Source organism: Ixodes scapularis, unplaced genomic scaffold, assembly GCF_016920785.2.
Source record: "Ixodes scapularis isolate PalLabHiFi unplaced genomic scaffold, ASM1692078v2 PGA_scaffold2__306_contigs__length_199485367, whole genome shotgun sequence".
Classification (NCBI taxonomy): Eukaryota; Metazoa; Arthropoda; class Arachnida; order Ixodida; family Ixodidae; genus Ixodes; species Ixodes scapularis.
Window position 1 is genome coordinate 60,430,793 of NW_024609857.1, and position 19,969 is coordinate 60,450,761.

General features: G+C 45.1%; 1 pseudogene; it reads left to right on the forward strand.

The window, feature by feature from the left end:
- The first annotated feature begins 6,163 nt into the window (after positions 1-6,163).
- Positions 6,164-18,746, forward strand: LOC121836494 (annotated as a pseudogene).
- Positions 18,747-19,969: the final 1,223 nt, after the last annotated feature.

The following is a 19,969-nucleotide window of genomic DNA, read 5'->3' on the forward strand; positions in this document are numbered from 1 at the left end:
GCGACCCAATAAGGTCGCCGATCTTCTGTACCATATATGTCACATTTTCATTTTCTTGTTTCGGAATTCCTTTAATCTCTAGGTTTGTGTCCCTCAAGTACTGTTCACAGTGAACGAGACGCGCGGCTGTTTCTTTGATCGCCTGCAGCAGCGTTTCATGGGATTGATGCAGACTCGCATTTTCCCGCTTAAACTCAGTGCTTTTTTTTTTTTTTTGAGAGTGAGAGAGAGCACCTTAAGCTTTTTGTTATATCTTCGAATACTTTGTTGTGAAATTCATTCCTCTTTTCACTTCCCTCACATCAGTGCTCAGTTCGCGAATCTTTGTTTTAAGCTTCCGTTCGAGCGATTCCTTGAACGTCTTAAATTCATATTTCAATTTCCCCTTTAATTCATTGCACACTCTAGCAATGTCATTTGCCATGTTCAAAACCAGAAAGACCTTTGGCAGCAGCGACAGCTAGTCCACTAAATAATTTTGTAAAATTTTTGTACTAACCAAACATTTCCAAAACACTAACAAAACCTGCTGGTTGTGACATGCGTCACGACCAACATATTTGTACTAACCTACTGGTTGAAACGCATGTGTCACAACTAGCGGTTGTGACGCAGCCGCTGTTCATCGCCTCTTCGCGTGACGTGTCTTCTTTGCCCGTCGAACTTCGCTGGCTGTAGGTGACAACGCAGCACTGGGTGTCTGGTCAGCGCGGATCACCTGTAAAGCACGAAACACATGTGCGACGAAACCGTCCGATCCGACGTCCGACCGCGCAATACGACGGTCGGAGGCGAGGGTTTTCAACGCTCTCCGATGCTACGAAAACCCTCTCCTCCCAAGGTCATTCCGGCAGTCCGCACGTCGGATCGGAAGGTTTCGTCGTACATGTGTTTCGCGCTTAAGGGTTTGCGCACAATTAGGAACGTGCCGTGCCGCCGCTAAACAAAGTTATAGGACCCCCTCACTCAGTAACCTTCGCCCAATTTCCCTTACTTTTTGCGTGGGAATGAGGAGGGAGTGGATGGTCCTCGACCGCTACTTCATCTTGAAGCCATCTCGTTTTTTCCACAGACACTAATGGGATTCCGCCGACACGAATCCACCCAAGACTTCTTCCTCCTCCTTCAGCATACCTTTCTGTTGCCATCGTGTGCTCAAATGCACTCCCTTGTCATTATTGATGTTCGTAAAGCATTCGATTACGTCAGTCATGACCACTTACTCTCCTTAGTTCAAGTAAAGGGCTGCGGACACAAACTAAACACATTCATTCATCCTCAACTTCCTCGAAAATCGCACAGCCGGATTTAGTGTTTCTGATGAGACGTCCTCATCAATCACGCTCACAGGCGGCACCCCACAAAGAGCGGTGCTTTCCCCTGCCCTATCTAATCTTGGCATGGCCCAGATGGCCCGCCGCCTCTAACAAAATCCCCCATCTGTAAAATCTTCTACGCACACGATCTCACGCTATGGAGCACCCACGGGCCACCTGGGGAAGTGAAGTAAACTCTGCAGGAGGGCCTGGACATCAAAAGTGAATACCTCACACAAGCAGGCCTTCAAACTGCCTCAGACAAGTCAGAACTACTTGTTGCACATACCCAATATCAGTGCTCTATTAATCATCCCGTCTGTCCACATCGGACAAACCCCCATCCCGAGAGTCTTCTCATGTAAAATTCTAGGCGTACATTTACAGAAGAAGACACACCATGCCAATGTCAATTCAGTCATAAACATATGCTACTCGGTTACTTACTTGGTACGCAATGTAGTCAAGAAGCATGCAAGTTTTTATGAAAAACAAGCGATCCAACTAGTTCGTGCATTAGCTCTCAATATGATTCTCTATTCTATACCATATTTGACGCTCACACAACAACAACTCACCAAACTCTCATCAGCAATGAACCGCTATACAAGGCTTCCCTAAACTTTCTTATCTCCCCCTCCAAGCAGAAATTCCACGACAAGGGACTATTCCTCCCCATCACCTCTCTTCTGAGCCTACATCAGGACTAACAAATAGCCCGCCTCTCGGGAACACCGTAGGGTATATGGATCCTGAAGCAGGCAGGACTTTCTCCTATTGACTTCCCTTACATATACATACCCAACCCCTACCCTCAAACCTGCGCTTTGCCCCTGTACCTCACCATATGTCCCCGGACATAGACGACAGACGCCCAGGCGGGTGCAAGCTAACCATCAAAAATCCTTTCACACACAAATCAGCTTATTCTCATACGTCCGTCTGCGGCACACCCAATCTACACACCACAATCCCCCCCCTCCTCCCCCCCCCCCCAAGTTCACACCAGCGGTTTACATAACAGCCCCCCCCCCCCCCAATGTCATCACACTAGAATTAGTTCCCATCGTGCGTGCTATACAAGATTTTGTCTAACTGCCTCGTACACCAAGTTATACGATCTACGGGACTCCCAGGCTGCCATTCGCGCCCTGCAGCAGCGTAAAATCCCGCCAGGTCTGCGAGCAGTCATTGAGGCGGCTCCACAGGCGGCTCTGTGGGTCCCAGGTCATGCACGGATTGCAGGTAATGAGCTAGTTCATAAATTTGCACGCGAAATGCTTATCCGGACACCTGTGATCCCCTGGCTTAGCCCCCCGACAAGCGATGAGGCTATAATCTACGAAGGCTCAATCAAACCTCACTGCAAACAGCTCCATAACTCTCAGCAACGCCTACCTCAGCCCCACCCTAACCCCGACGTCAAAAAAACAAACAAAAAAAAAAACGCATCCTTAAAAAGATGCAAACGAGTACCCTTCTGATTTCCGCTAGGCTTTACCACTTTTGACGCCGCTCGATCCCTCCTTCCCTAACTCCCTTCCTATACGGCAATCTAGAACATTTCCTTCTGTAGTGCCCGGCTGCTGTACCTAACCCATTCCTCCCCCAACCCCCCCCCCCCCTTCTACTTCCTGGGGTGCCTGGCTAGCGTCGGAGCAACTAGAAGAACAAACGACCTTGGTCTAACAAGTCCCGCTACTTTTCGCATTAAAGGGGAACTCCGGCGATTTTCGATAGTCTTCGATTTTGCCGAAAATTGGCAGACCGCATCATAACACTTGCTCAACTGATAGCCAACATATTTTCAAAAAATAAAAATTTTCTTGAAGTTATTGAATTTTCGAATTACGTCGGCCGCGAAGGTGCCAGGAGGCGACTCACTACTGGCAAAAATGGAAAATCCTTACTTTTCTCTACCCGTGTACGTCACCGGCGGGCAGGGGGACGAATGACCCGGGCCACAAAGTGGCTTTCCGGGCTCTAGCGATTGAGATTTTTTTTTTTTTTTTTCACAGCTTGAAGCATAAAAGTTCCTTTGCAATGGGTAACAATTTGTGCTCTGCGGTAGATTGTATACGAGCAGTGCCGGGAAATCTTTTTTGCGCCTGTTTTGGTGGGAAAAACAGATAAAACGCTCCCCGGCAGCAACGGAGGCCATGCACCCACCCACGTCAAGGTGTTTTTGCGCGAACTGCTTGTCGAGAGAACTGGTGTCGCATTGAACATTCCCGCTTATGCTCGGAATAGTTTATAGAGTTACAGGCTTGAGTACGCGGCTACATACTTTATATTCGCGTGCTGCGGGTTGAGAATCCTTCTGCATCTGAAACAGCTTCAAGAGCGGCAAACGCTGACCCCAGCCGGTTGTGACCACAACAACATCCGTCTAAAGAGGAGCGCTAATAATATCAAGAAAAATAATGCCCATTCTAGCAGTATAGTCCATATTCGGCGCAGTCACATTTGTGGCTCACATTTACTTCAGTTTTTTTTTTCTTTTTTCTTAAACACTATTTTTGATGTGGACATCGGATCTAGCTCGTGCTACTGTCGGAGTTCCACTCACGTGGTCAATCTGTTGAAGATCAAAAGTGAAACGTCTAAACAAAGTTGTCTAAACAAAGTTCCATACCAACCCGCTCGTTCTGTCCCTACTTGTAATCTGAGTTTACACGTTCCTTTCGACACATTTCTATTCGTGTTTGATATTACAGAGGTTTAGGGAGCAGGTGCTAAGCCCCATTAATATACGATTGAGCCATTGCCTAGCTTGTCAAATGTTTGACATGCATTTTTTTTTTTTTTTTACAGAAGACGTGGTGGAAACGTTTTTATTTTATTCTCGTGGAGAAATGTTATATAGGGCTTGGAAAGTTCTTAAAACTATAAAAATAGTAATGTGTTTGAAAAGAGTCATGCAAATTTACAGCTGATGGAGGCTGTGCCAAATCCAAACTTATTTTTAAGTAAAACCTCTTATATGGAATTACACCCCTTCCTAATGTGCACTCGTGGATGAGTGTTTGAGCGTCTTGGATTCTACTTCAACAATAAAAAAAATAAAAAAAAATATGGGCAGGTTTTAACTTAGTTAAAGTTTTTAACTTAGTTTATGCTAGAACTTTTATTATGAATGTTTTTGTTTATTTATTCATGTGTTTTCACAGTACCTACATCGCCACGAGGGCATTATTTACGCACTATTTCAAGCATATATTTTTATTTGAAGATGAGTGTATTTGGGTATTTTATACTCCTTTCATTCCACCTTTATGTCTGGCTTGGTGGTTGCGGAGTTCTTGTGTGTTTTTCTTCTTTTTATTTTTATTTTAGAGCGATTTTTATAAACAGAAACCTGCCATCTGTCCAAAACAAACGCAATTCATTCCTTTCCATTTCTTGTTTTTTTTTTTTTTATTTTAGCGCGAGTTTTATAAACGGAAACCTGCCATCTGTCCTAGACAAATGCAGTTAGTTCATTCCTTTCCAAACATTTCAACGTTTACAAAAATCACCGCCTACATGTGTTGGGTCACAGCCTAGCACGCGCATGTTCACCGCTTTAGAAGGCGAGCAAAATACGCACCACACGCACGAACGCCGAAAATGTCATTAAGCACCAAGGAGCATATGCATGCTACAAGGGTAGTTACTCGTGCTGGCGTCTACAACAGTAACATTTTTGAAGAAATGCTTAACCAAATGGTACGTTCTTTCTAAGCTAAGACGAGCGTGTGGGGCACCTGCGTCCACATTTCGAGCACTCTACGTGGTACTCGGGTAATTTCTCAAAAAATGTATTGAATGACTCGTCGATATTTCTTCACCAGCGTAACTGCCAGCTTTTGATAGAAACAGTAGGGATTTGCTAGCGATTTTACAAAACCAGCGAGCCGCGGCTTGAGCGTAACGAGTTGCAAAAGCGAAGTCTCTCAAAATCCCAATTGCTTTTTTTTTTTTTTACTTTCTTGTAGTTTAGCAGGTAAGCCAAGGTCATGCTTTGCGCGAATATAGATTATTATCTCCTTCAGATAGCACCGACGCTTATGTTTTCTCGCTGTTGGACGCGAGAAAGGCAAGCAGGAGCGTACCCGATTGCCGGCCGCGCGCCTCGCTGCCTACCCATGACGTCATGTTTCGGTGGCGGGGAAAACCGGGGAAAAACGAGGGAGGACGATGTTCCGGCTTCAACAGCGTACAAAATATCACTTCTTTACTTCACTAGAGTGAATCTGGGGGAACGAGTTAGCATTTCGGAATCAGGAATAAACCATCCGCATTCCGATGATGCCCTTGGATTAGGTAGCTAAAAAAATCGGCGGAGTTCAGTCTGACAGCAGCCGACTCTAAGACGCGATGGACCGAGACCGAATCAAGCAAGAAAAGTGCATCGTCATGGCACTAGGCGTCTTTGTGCGTTTTCGCTCCCCGCTCTTGGACAGTGATTTTGCAAAATACGCTACGCCAAATTTTGGTACGCTACACAAAATACGCTACGCAAAAATACGATACGCAAAATTTTGCGTATCGTATTTTTTTAACTTTGATCGGTTTGGAAGGACATTGCTGCCGGGGAGGCGTTAACACCGGATATGCCAGTGACGCACGCTAAATGCGCCGTTATCCTGCGATTCTTTTTTTTTTCTTTTTTTTTTTCTGTGCGTGAGTCAGTCAGTTGAATTACACGGTCATCACGTAGCATCAGTCGATGTAACCAGCAGCTCATGAGTGGTGGATGACGAGCGAGAGATAAGTTAATCGCCGCGAATTCAAGGCAACACGCAGCCCAAAAACAGAGTTTGCTACCGGCCGTCTTCCCACAAACAGCTGTCGCAGGTGGAGCCATGGACCGACTCGTCAACTTGTCAGCGTACTGTTTCCTGTACGGGTTCCTGACGTTCGGACTTTTGTTTCTTGTACCGCTGAAGCTGAGCAGGAAGTTTCGCCAGGCATGCGCGCACCTGGTCTTTCCCGCGCTCCTCCACTTGTCCCGGGACCAACTCGACGGGATTCGTCGGCGAGTGGTCTCCCAGCTGAACGACCTCCAGTCCCACGACGACGAACTGAAGGAGGAGGGCGCCATCAGAGTCCTGGAGATTGGCGCTGGCTATGGCGCAAACTTTGAGCACATAACGCGGAAAGTGCGGTACACGAATGTGGAACCGAGTCGCGAGTTCGACGAGGACTTCCTGTCCAACCTCGGAAAGAACCCCAAGGTGAAGCTGGAACGCTGGATTCGAGGGTGGGCCGAGGACATGCCAGACGTTCCAGACAATTCCGTCGACGTCGTGCTCGTCACATATCTGCTTTGCACCGTGACTGACGTGCCAAGGACGCTTGCCGAATGCAAGAGGGTGCTGGTAAAGGTACCGTATATATTATATTTGTTCCTTATTACTCGGATGACTTTCTCGATAGACCGGCTGTTTAGGCTTCCGGTAATGAAACCTTCGTTTCATCACCACGTTTTATGTTCATCCACATTAAAATTGTAGTTGCGTTTCGGGGTAGGTTTTTAGAAATAACTTCTTATCTGCGCAAAAGTTTAAATCGACTCATCTTTTCCTCATCCCAGTTCAGTGGTCTCAAAGTAAAAATGAAATGCACATTGTAGAACATATGGCTCACCCAGTGGTTTTTCGTGCATACAATGTCATTCATCAACCCTGGAAATAAACATATATAAAATTAGAACGTCAATGATAGTAGTATAGTACTATCCGGTTGGAATGAAAAGCGAAAAGTGGAGCGAGTGTCCGTCGACGCATGCTGCGCCTCCTGGAGGCCTCTGGAAACTGATAAAACTGCAAGGTGGAAAGAAGGGCGCTGCGAGAGTGTGCGTCCTACCACAACCCAAGCTTCGATGCTGCGCCCGTAGTGCGCTGGAAGTTCCATCCAGTCTTGTACACGTTACTAAAAAAGAGTAATCGATTACAATTACTATTACTCTTGGCTAAAAAGTATTCGATTAGATTACTTGATTACTCGACGGCAAAAGTAATTGGACATTACTTAAAGAAGCAATCGTTACTTTTCCGATTACTTTATTGGGTGAAGACACATCTTTAGCGCTCATAACAATGAACTACTTCCAACCTATATTTCACATTTGCACAAGTATTGAAGAAAAACTGGCTCCCTCTTCGTGGTCGTTGCACCTTCACAATGCGGACACAAGCATGGAATTCGTTTGAAGGCGTTTAATGATTTGGGCGTTCGCGAGTGTGTGTATGTGTGTGTGGGGGGCGGGGGGGAGCGGAGGGGGTTCTAGATCTTGTTAAGCTTGAGCAAGGGTTGTCGCTCAAAGTTTGCGTCGCTCATTTTATTATTCACATGTGGATGAGCTCGCATGTTATACAAAAGAGCAGCAGCTCCAGGATTTGAAACGGATCATGTGCAGTATTCATTAGAGGAAGAGATCGCCCCGACGTCTTCTCAACTCCAAACATTGCTTGTCACAAAGACCACGTAGAGGAAATGGGGAAATATTTCAACTGCCTTTGTTATATTTTGCATCCGCTTTAGGCATTCTTCGGTTCTGGTTCTCCTACGGGCTGCGAGTAGGATAAGCAGGATTTTTTTTTTATTGTTTTATTTCTGTGTGTGTGTGTGTGAGGGGGCTAGTTTAAACGAAGGACTCACAAAGCTACATTCTGCTTCCTCAAACTTCGCCCTGAATGGGCTTTGTCACGCACTGTGGCTTTCCTGGGGCTTCCTACTGCCAGTCCCAGCTCGGAAAAAAAACAAAAAACAACGGACGTTCCACAGAAACTGTACATAGAAAGAGACTGACCTCGTTTCCTACAGCTCCGCAAAAATCTTTCTTTTTTCCGTTCGAAAAAAAAAAAAGAAGGAAATTTTATTTCTGTCATATTATAAAAAAAAGGCGTGTGCCGGGGGGGGGGGGGGGGGGGGGGGGGTTCTGTGGACAAATTGTAACCGGTTACAAGTAATTTTATTACTTCAAAAAGTAATCAGATTACTCTTCTGATTACTGCCTAATAAAAGTAATCAACTGATTACAAAATTACTCCAAAAAGTAATCGATTAGAAGTAATTTGATCACTTGTAATGCGTACGGTACAAGTCTGGTTCCATCACAGTCACTTACGTTGGCTCGGCACGAGCCACGCGAGAGAGCTTGCCGCTCGCAACAGGCACAAGCTGCTTGCGCGCGCGTCCGTGTAGCATGGCCGCAGCGTCATGCTCTTTTCTAACTTGCGCCGTTTCTTCTTTTTTTTTTTGTTTAATACAAAAACATCGACTGTCTTTTGGAGCGAGCCGACGTCATCAGCTTTGAAGCCGCGCCAAAGGGAAGTTCAATTCCCCTCTCCAAATGGAGCGAACTGAAGTCGCGATTTGAAGGCTCTCAGCTTCGAAGCCGCTCAAAAAGCCGAGCCAGACAACAAATAAATTATCCCCTCAAAGGGATGCAGAAATATGATGGATAGGTTCCCATTGGCCGGCGGGCGTCAGTTTCAAGGAGAGTCACCCCATGGCGCTATTTTTAATGCGTGTTGTGATTTACCTTTTTTCTCTGTGAACAGTATAGCAGGAGTTGTGCTACATTCGAGAAAGAGGACCAAGCGGAGGCCCAGGACGGCTGCTGTCACCTAAGTGAAGTCAATTACTCTGCATACTTTTATACATTAGCTACCAGCGCTCGCCCTGTGTTCCTAGCTCTGGTGTCTCGTGTATGACGCTGGGATTGGCCGCCTCAGTGGCTCCGAGGTGAGAGCGCCGGCCTACGTATCCCCAGGTGGTGGGTTCGAATCCCGGCCGAGGGGCCCGCAATCTGACGGAGGCTTATTGCGGAGAAGGCGCCGGGTAATCGAGCTTTCGGTTGCGGGTCAAAAGATCCCCAAGTGATCCAAATTAATCCTTAGTCACGTAAATCCTCCAAATTTGATTTAATGCTGGGATTGGGAAAATGCGGATCAACCAGCTCTTGCATTCACCAAACATTTTAACGACATGCTGTACCTTTATCATTGGGCACTTTTAGCAAGCCGTTACCGGATCCACGTACCACACTACCGGAGCCTTTGAAACATGATTTTAAAAGGCGTCTTCCGGCGTTTTCTTCACAGTCCCCAATATGCCTAAAAATTTGGTAAGTGTACCAACAAAAATAGCTGAAATAGCCACCCAAATATCTAGCCAAAATAATTTTCCTTCGCGAAGTTATTGAATTTACAACTTTGGTCCTCACTGTGTTCTTCAAAGAAAAACGTTTTACTGGCAACATTAAAAAGTGACGTCAGCGGAAGGTAGCGATTCGCGCTTTGAACTGTAAACTTTATTCCCAACTGATTACAAGCAGTTTCATTGTGTCAAATGAATGCATTGGAAGCTCGCTCCAGCACCCGTGCAGCAGCACGAAACAAATGCTCGGCATAGTTCATTTTTTTACTGCCCGCCCGACCTGCAAGCTTGCCTTCCACTGACGTCACGGCACTGAAGAGAGCGGGCACATTTGAATGTTCGTTTTGTCATCCTTTTCACTAGCAGGTTTCACAATATCTATCATGAATTTCGCGATACTGAATTGCATACCGGAAAGAGAAAAGGCAAGAGGTTCAGAGGGTAGTTAGTTGAAGTCGGAGTGTCGAACCAAAACTTTGATCGGATCGGTTCGGTACGGGCTCGGGTTCACGGCTTTCGGTTCAATTCCGGGGAGCAACAATAATGGTGTGAACCGGATATAACCTGTTTGAACCGTTACATTGAGAATATATCTTCCGCGTTGTTTTGGCAGTAGGGACTATTTCCGCCGTGAAACAAATAACTATAGTTTTTTTTTTTTTTTTTCGTAGAATTCATTTTCATTTCCGCGTACCAAAGGTAAGAAATTGCGTTATTTGTTTTGATGCAAGTGTAAAAGAAAATCTAGATTAGCGTAAAAAACGTCCTGTTTATACGACTCGACATAGCTTTGTTTACCTCAGTCGCATATATTTTACCTGTATCGAAAGGTTGTCACGAAGTGTGGTAGGTCGCCTAAAATATCCGTGATTAGTACAACTTTGTGTCACAGTATTAGAAGTTGAATCGTAGCAGCGCCGTTGAAAATGTGGTGCATAAAATCGTTGACTCGGCACCTCGTCGCCATATATGTATATCGTGAAGTATGGTTTACGAAAGAAGTTTTACGATATACATAATAATGACGCAACTGAACTAAAAGCAATAATATTGTCAAAATGTCACGAAAGTTTAATGACAAGCCCCGTCAGTCTATCTTTTATAGAAATTCTGAGCGAAAATCAACGCTTGTTTTCCTAACCAACATTGTTTACTACACTCAGCACCGTGGTGAAGGCAAAGAATCACCCAGAAAGGAGTGATAAAAATTGTTCACACTAATATTCACCCACCTTCCTACTACATTGAATCTGCCCTAAAATAGTGTGCGCCTTAGTGAACATTTTCTTATGCAGGGTAAACTGGCATAGCGTGACTGCTGAGGTTTAAAACAAGATGCCGCTCAATTCAATCTGCAAATAAGTATCACCCTTGATAATTTATGGCTTTTTTCTTATCAAGAAAACGCTATTGTGTTTTGTGTATGTTTATGCAGACGGAATTTCGTCACCACCAATGGTCGACTTGTCCCTTAGTTCTAGATGAGAAATTTATCCATTGCAGTACAACCGCTAGCCCGCACTCTTCAACGTCTACCGCGCAGGCGCCCTAACCCACTCCCCCCTTTTCGCCAGTTCGCGAAAAAGTCGGCGAGAAATCTGGCGGCTGTGATTGGCCAACGCCGTGCTTGACCTTGGCGCCGGCCAACTATAGCCGCCGACTTCTTCGCCAGGTGTCCGGATTAGGTCCCCAGTACACGAGAGCATGCCGGTATGATGGTCATCCAGATCGAAACCGGCAGGGGTGGGGATCGAACCCATGATCCCTGGGTTCTTCAGCGCCAGCTTTCGCTCCACGTGCTCCGAACTGGTGTGCGTTGGTCCACTGGGCCACCGATCACCCCTTGTGTTAAATAAAAGCATAGCACGCGTCAGCCTAGCACGCGTCAGCCTAGCACGCGTCAGTATAGCACGCGTCAGCATAGCACGCGCCAGTATAGCACGCGCCAGTATAGCACGCGTTAGCGTAGCACGCGTCAGCGTAGCACGCGTCAGAGCAGCACGCGTAAGCGTAGCACGCGTCAGTATATCACGCGTCAGTATATCACGCGTCAGTATAGCACGCGTCAGCATAGCACGCGTCAGCATAGCACGCGTCGGCATAGCACGCGTCGGCATAGCACGCGTCAGGATAGCACGCGTCAGGATAGCACGCGTCAGGATAGCACGCGTCAGGATAGCACGCGTCAGGATAGCACGCGTCAGCATAGCACGCGCCAGCCTAGCACGCGTCAGTATAGCACGCGCCAGTATAGCACGCGCCAGTATAGCACGCGTCAGTATAGCACGCGTCGGCATAGTACGCGTCGGCATAGCACGCGACAGTATGGCACGCGTCGGCATAGCACGCGTCAATATAGCACGCGTCAATATAGCACGCGTCAATATGGCACGCGTCAATATGGCACGGCGTCAATATGGCACGGCGTCAATATGGCACGGCGTCAATATGGCACGGCGTCAATATGGCACGGCGTCAATATGGCACGGCGTCAATATAGCACGGCATCAAAACAGCACGCGCCAAAACAGCATGCGTAAAAACACCACAGCGTCAAAACAGCACGTGAGTAAGTTCCTGCTGGTTTTCGGTGTTGTATTTTGTTACCTGTACGTAAAACCTTCCTACACCTTGCCGCTGGAGTTCTTGGGATTGATCGATAATTCTTTGACGTTTGTTTATAACTAGGGTTATAACTAGTTTATGACTAGTTAATTGTATTCACATTCAATGATTATTTTTTATGTTAATTTTTGTCCGTATTCGGTGTTTTTCAGTGTCTATTTGTGATATCACTAACAAACATTGACCCACAAATCTGGGTTTTACCATATCAACCCCCGTAAACTCACAAATCTGGGTTTATTGGGGCTCATGTGGTAAGAGCAAACGTATACCTGGCGCGCTCTAGAAAACACGACGTATGCGTTATTAATTACTAAATAAAGCATATAGAAGCAATTTATGAAGAAACAAGCAGCGTCGCGGACGGTTCAGTGCGGTCGGTGCTTGGGTGGGAGATAAAAAAAGTTATTTATACTGCCATGAAACTGCGGTTTTTCTTCATCAAAACAAGCTTCAATTCGGTTTTTTTGGTTTCTTTCAATTTAAAGAAAAACTATTCGGGGGTTATTTTTCGGTGATTATCGGTATATATTGAAAGCAGAGAACCCTGTTTATAGCCATACAAACGCGGCGCCCTATTCACCGATCGCAACTTAAAGCAATATTGAAATCCCAATGGACGAAATTAGAGGAAAACCTAGGAACGGTTTATTTGACATGCGCTCTTGTTTTCCGTATATCTTAAATGGAGTAAGAAAAGCGACAGCCCAGAAGCGTTTCGATGAGGGGCTGTCGCTCGTGTTGCACGAAGAATTTACAATCGCGTATTATCGAGGTGTTACGTCTCCGGGTGTCGAGGATCAGCAGCAACTCAAAAAAGTCGGGACAGTAAAATAGCACGATACGAATCATGATGCAGAATATCCGAGACTGTGGTAAAAGCGGTGAAACTTTGTCGAAGAAGAAAGACAGGGGAAAAGAACGTCTTTTCTCCTGTCTTTTTACTTCAACTAAGTTTCCTAGCTTTTACCACAGTCTCGTATTCTACATCATGATCAACTTCCACCAGCTCGCCTCCGCATTCACTGTTTTTTCAACGATATTTAACATGCGCTGGCCTCCAACTGAAACAAAAGATTCAAATATGTACTATGTTTATTATATTCACAGTATCTGTAATGTAGATTAAAAGAAAACTATTAAACGAAGTATAAAACGGTTGCAATGTCCCGTGCGAAAAAAGTACTGTACATTTATACGGTTTTTTTTTTTTTTTTTTCATTTGGCTATGGAGGGTGGCATCAGCAATCTGCCAAACATTAAAAAATATGTAGCAGCTTTTGTGATGTAAACAATAAAGATGAAATCTTGCAATCCCAGCGTCAAAAAATTAAGAATCAATCGCAAGAAAACGGCAAGGGATTCAACTCCATTGGTATGGGGTGCAAAAGTTTTATATTATAGGTAGCAAAATATAACGACACCGAAAACCAGCACGGACTTGCTTACGTGCTGTTTTGACACCGTGCTGTTTTGACGCCGTGCTGTTTTGACGCCATGCTGTTTTGACGCCGTGCTGTTTTGTCGCGGACTGTTTTGTCGCGTTCCCATTTAGAAGTTATACCTGTGTCAAGAACGCATAGTTCCCTAAACCAGCTTCAAAATCTAGGAAAAACATGTGTTTAATGGCTGTCCCAAATACTTTATGCACGCGCTCATCGACAATAAGAACGTCGAAAAATATTTGCAGAATATTCAAATATATTTTCATTATCATCAATGAATTTGTCTGTGCGAATTTCACATAACCGCTTAGAACCGCCACGGAAGGACGATATTTGATAATATGCCAGCTTTTGAGCCGATCTGCGGAAACGTGCTTTTCGTTTGCGGTTGGGCAGTGTGAAACACCAGGTCCCGGGGTATGTAAAAAACGACTTGCTGCACACATGACAGATCTGAAGGCAACTACACGAAATCTCCAGAAAGACAAAGATAATAAATAGTATCTTTCAAAAGAATTCGATAAACGATGCCAAAAAAGAAATACATAGAAATGTAATGATATTCCTAGTTATGCATAAATGCCACGGACATACGAAGGTTCTTATATTCTTAACATAGTTCACATTTAGGCATCAGCTTGAGTGAACTCGAAACTTTGCGAAATAGTTTACTTCCTCTAAAGGCTGATTTTATATTCGGTTTTAGGTGAACTTGTTTTTCGACCCTCACTTTACGACTCTGTGCTTTATCAGATCACTCATGCGCCCCAACATTTTATTAGGCTGACGCATAACATCTCGAGACTGCTATATACTGCGCAAATTTACAATGTGTACGTCTACTTTTTTAGTGTTGCGAACATCACTATGGATTGCACGTGACGTCAATGCACTATATGCTTTTGGCCATTGTTACTTGTTCTTGCTGAGAAAATCAAATTCGCTGGTAAAAAATGCACGCTGCAGAACGTTCGCAGTCGGTGCAAGCTATGTATTTGAGAGTCGAAAATTATTCTTGCTTGGTGCAGCGCCGTGAAGACCGGAGCGAGCGTCTGGCACCACGAAAATGCGGTTTCTGGCGAGAGTGTTCTTGTAAACAAGGTAGTTCCCGGAGTCCCGTTTGTTTATCTTTGCCGAAAATGCGGGTCGGAGGAACCTTTACAACACGGTATGTGCTGTAAAGGTTCCTCTGCCTTTAACTCTCCCCGCCTTCCCCTTTTTTATTTCATTTTTTCGTTGCTCCTTCAGATACTTTTTTTTTTTCCTCTAAAGGGCTCTCTCCTTTGTTTGGGAGTGTTAAGTTTACAATTACATTTGTGTCACTTGTTAACAGTAATCCTCCATAGCATTTATTTCGCACCCAGAAACGGTGAATTTAAAACAAAATACAGGTGTGGTAGAAGCTTGGTGAAGAACTTGAGGACGACACTCTTGTGAGACTTAGAGCGGTCCCCCTGGGGCCACAAGGATCTTCCTCTTCAGGTACCCCTCCTATACACACTTGTAGTCATTTGTAACGTCGGAGTAGTAAGTCACATATAGTCCTTTCAATACTTCTATTCTCGGGGAAAGCTTTCTGGGGCAGTTAAGCAACAACAAAAACATGTTAGGGTGCCTAAACGAAGTGCACGTGTAAAATGGGCCGTACAACAGTATTTCTACTTTCAGGAAATGCCGCTAAGAACTAATTCCTGACGTTGATAACTTGAAAAAACACCCATTTGCTTTGCTCTCCGTGGAATAACAGACGCAGACAATATTAAGGGAAAAAAAAACCTTTGCCACCGCAATTAAAAGAGGCGGCTACGTGATTTCTATGCAACGTCAGATTAGTCAGTTACATTTAGTCCTTTCAATGATTTTATCCTCGAACAATTTTCTGTGGCAATTCAGCAACAACGAAAACATATTTAAGTACCTCAATGAAGTGTGCATATAAAATGGGCCGTGCAACAGTTTTTGTACTTTCAGTAAATGCCACTAAGAACTAATTTCTGACGTTTATAACATGCAAAAATACCCATTAGTTTTCCTCTCCGTGCAAAGGCAGACGCGGAAAGAAAAATGCTTTCCCCTCCGCACTTAGAGCAGGCGGCCACGTGATCTGACGCTAATTATATACCGCCAGTGTTCATCATAGTCATGTGCTGGGGTTTGCAAAGCATAAAGCATAGGTGAGCAAACATCGTTAGAGTTCGGTCATTCTCATCTCTGATTGATCACGAGCCATTACCCAAATATTTGGCGACGCTGGTTGTAATGGACCCGAGCGTCCGACTCGGGCTCATGACAACCGAGTACGCCACGGTGTCACGTGACTCGCGCTGCGAAGGAACGTTACCAGATTAGGTCAGTCGTGGAACTCTCGCGTGGGGGTGAGTTCCACAAAAGCGCTATCTAGATTATCGTTGCAAAACTGGGCGTTCCATAGAGTACGGTAAAACACCATCTAGACGTTGTGCATCAAAACATGCATTCCATAAAATACACTGCAATTACCATAGCATCCACACTCAAATCGGTGGCTCGTCGAATGACGGAAGGCGAACTGTTGGAGGAGAGGGGGGTACTGCTGGTGCAAGCAGCGCCAAGGGGAAGTTCCCTAATTGAACTAATCAAGTAACGTTTGTTCATGTCGTGATGTCGTGTGACGTCACAGCGTCAACAACGGTAATAAATCGTGTGAGATCGGCTTAACACAGTGAGTCACGGGGCAACCTGACATAAAATTAAGTGACGGCATGCGTTTACAACATGACGTCACGTGACCCAGTGACTCAAAATTAATGATAGAGCCAATACAAAAGCGCCGCGAAACACCGCAGTTTCTCATCCATTGCAATTTTGTATATGAGAATTTGATCAATTCATAGGAATACAGCTGCCAATTTTCGTTTCTTATATATTCTTTTTATGCTAACAAAAAAGAAAAATAATAACGGAGAACCGTTTTGAACCGGTTACCGTTATATTTTTTCCGGTTCAGTTGCGGTTCGCCTCCAATATGGCGTCGAAGATTTAGGTTCGGTTCAATACCGGTTCGGCTAAAAATAACGGTTCTCTTCCTGTTTTCGGTTCGGCTATGGTTTGACACTCAAACAATCGCATGTTATCACCCTGGCGCGCGCTTAAAGGAGCTCTACCACGATTTTAACTTTGAAAAAATTGGCGTCTTCTACTTTTGGCATTGTTTATCTTCTCACAAAGGACAGAAAACACACCTCCTTCCTTCGAAATGTTGCGATTCCGCCGCTTAATCGCGAGGCAAAAATAGAATATTCCCCGACCTTCAGCTGCGAGCGACGGCCATGAGAACCACGCGGCATGACATCAATGGGGGTCTTGTAGAAAGATAGCAAGTTGTGCGAATACCTGCTCAATAAAATGTAACTTTTCTATAAATCTTGTCGTTTTAACACATATATAAATACGTCAAAAACCTGGTATCATCGACAAAACTTTTACCATACGGAATTTTAGCGGCGCCATCTATCCTAGGTCCACAAAACCGTCAGCTCTACCTGCTACCGCGAACAGCCGCCAAAAGCCGGAGGGGAACAGAGGGGGCCGGATCCGGATGAGACTTTCCTCATTTCACCATATTGCTTGCGCTGCGCCAGCACGTGGTCACGCGGTCGTGAGCGGATGAATTCTCGCTGCTTACTAATGGCTCTAGAGAGAGAGCTTCACCGGAACCCCCGCGCGTCCCCCATTGATGTCACAGCACACGTGGCTCGGGAGATGGTGAAGGAGTTGAGAGGCGCCGAAAACCTCGCTCTTTGTCCATTTTTAAAATAAAAACTAGGACACGCAGGCAAACGCGATTTTTTGTTCTTTACTTCAGAAAGGTCGAGGCGCCAACTCCCAAGTTATTTAAACAAATCACTATGCTTCAAAGGCTCCGGTTGTGCGGTACGCGGAACACGGTAACGGTTTGCTAAAGGTCCCTATTGAGAAGCCACATTTTGCAGGTAGCCAGAGTCTCGTTCAGCGCGGCCATTAAATGATCACTCCGTGTGTGAGAAGTGCGAAATAGTAGTTAAAGCAGTTCGTTCGTGCACGGAAGACCTGTGGAGATCGACATTAGTTATCGGAACCACGCAAATGTCCTCGTGAAGGACCGAGAGCGCATTGCTCCTGCAAAGTAGTGTGTGCTAAAAAATGCATAAAAAAAAAAAAAACTGCGCACCTTAGTAGAGAGCGCGACGCTGCGATCATGCTCCACGGACGTGCGCGCAATAGCCTCCTCCTGCTGCAAGCGGCTAGCTTCCTCGCACGGCTCGTGTCGAGCCAACGAGAGTAACTGTGACGGAACTTCCGGTACACCATCGGCCCAGCGTCGAAGCTTCGGTTGAGTTTGGCGAGGGTCAAACACATCGGAGTAGGATGCACACCCTCGCAGCACGGTACTCACCAACCTGCAGTTTTCAGTTCCAGAAACCTCCAGGAGGCGCAGCATGTACCTATGGCCACGCGCTCCGCTGTTCGCATTTCATTTGAACCCGATAGTACATTTTGAGAACAAGGCGTTCTTACCTGGTCGGTTACAGGCAGTACGCCAAAATATAAATAAACGTTCAGCTGGTTTTATTTGTGAGCATGACCAAGCTATAGCTGAGCTCCAGCCCGTAAGCTTTCATGCCGCTCTAAATCCAAAAAAGGAATTCCCCATAAGTTGTGTTCGGGCTTTCATTATGTAATTCACCGGGATTGTCGGTAACAATAAATTTTATCGAATGAAGAGTCCCTAAACACATGCAACAAAGGCAGTGTTCGAAAGCATCTTTGGCATCTTCTCCCAGGGAGGCAGGCTCGTGTTTCTGGAGCACGTGGCACACCCCGAGGGGAGCTGGGGCTTCATCCTGCAGCGGCTGCTGGATCCGCTGTGGTCGGTCGTCTTCGGCGGCTGCTACCTTACCAGGAGAACCGGGGACGTCCTGGCCAAGGCTGGCTTCGCTCAGCTGGAACTTGCCCATGAATTCCTGCGCGTGCCTGCGGTGTTGAGTCCCCACGTGTATGGCTTTGCCTCCATAGGGCCCAGTCCGGGTCCTTCTGCTGAAGACTGCTGAATAATCATGGAATGTTGGCAGAAAATGAATGCGAAGTCCTGCTAAAATATAATTTTTTTTTTTTGCGAGCCATAAGACGGCATATTTTTATTTGTAGTATAATTGATGACGCCTTCTCTAGAATTTCCGAATATTGCCTCTAAAATCATGCTTTTTTTACAGTTTTATTTTGAGAGATCCACAAAATCACTGTTATCAACTTATTTTCGCTTTTGACCAGAACATCAATGGATCATCGTGCAGCTGTCTTCGGGCCTTCAGTTTATGTTTCATATTTTAATAAACGTGATTTTATTTGTGCATGATTCTTGTGTCCTGGACAGTTTTATTTGAAAGGACACGTTTCTAGATGATTTAACACAATTTGAACGTCTTCTCGCTAGCTACTGTTATTTTGCGGACGTCTGACAATTAGACGGATGGTCACGCAAAAAAAAAAAGCACACGGCTCCGAAGCGAGCAATAAATGCAGGTTAGGCGTCTTGAATGAAGCAGCAATCAGGCAAACTTGTTCAACTCTAGTTGAATATTGCGACCATGAGGGGGGTGTGGATATATGAGGGACTCGAAATGTGTATGCGGGGAGGAACAGCTAAAGAAAGTTTCGTTTGTACATACTTGTAGAACATCACTGAAGTCCGGTGGTTTCCATACATATAGTTTTTTGTGGTCTTCTCTCATTGTTCTTTTTATAAGTGGATTAACATATATCTGAAGTGATGAACAAGTTGGAACACAAAATAAACTAGTGAAACCCGAAGCCAGGATTGTCTTCATCTTGAGCGAGACCTGTCCAGCGAATATGTTTAGGTTTTACGCACCTGATTCCGGTCTTGGGTAGTAACGCGTTACTGTAATTTCGTTACTTTTTTGGTAACTTGTAACTGTAACGAGTTACTTTTTTAAAATGTAACTTGTAACTGTAGTTTTATTACTTTTTTCTAAGGTAACGACGAAAGTAACGACGTTACTTTTTTGTTACTTTCCAGTGTTTTATGAATAATATATCACTGAACGAGTACAATTTAGATTTTCCTTGTACTTTTCAAATCGTCTATTTCGACATTTCGAGTGTCAAGTTGGCCTTGCACAAACTTGTGAATACGTTCTTTCACACGAGTCATATGAAAAAAAAATCTAATTATCATTACGCACGCGCGTTACGAAAAGTCACCGGGAAATCTCTGCTTCGTATTAAGTGTGGCAGCCAATTCAAGGAAATAGCCTCGCACACGGCATTCGAGACACGAATGTTTCGGTAACGTAAACCTAACCTAAGAACACGGTGCAGTATGAAAAGTTGAACCAAGCTCAACTCCTTCCGTTACGTTACGACGAGCCTCGTGTCCTTGGTTGCCACGGTAGC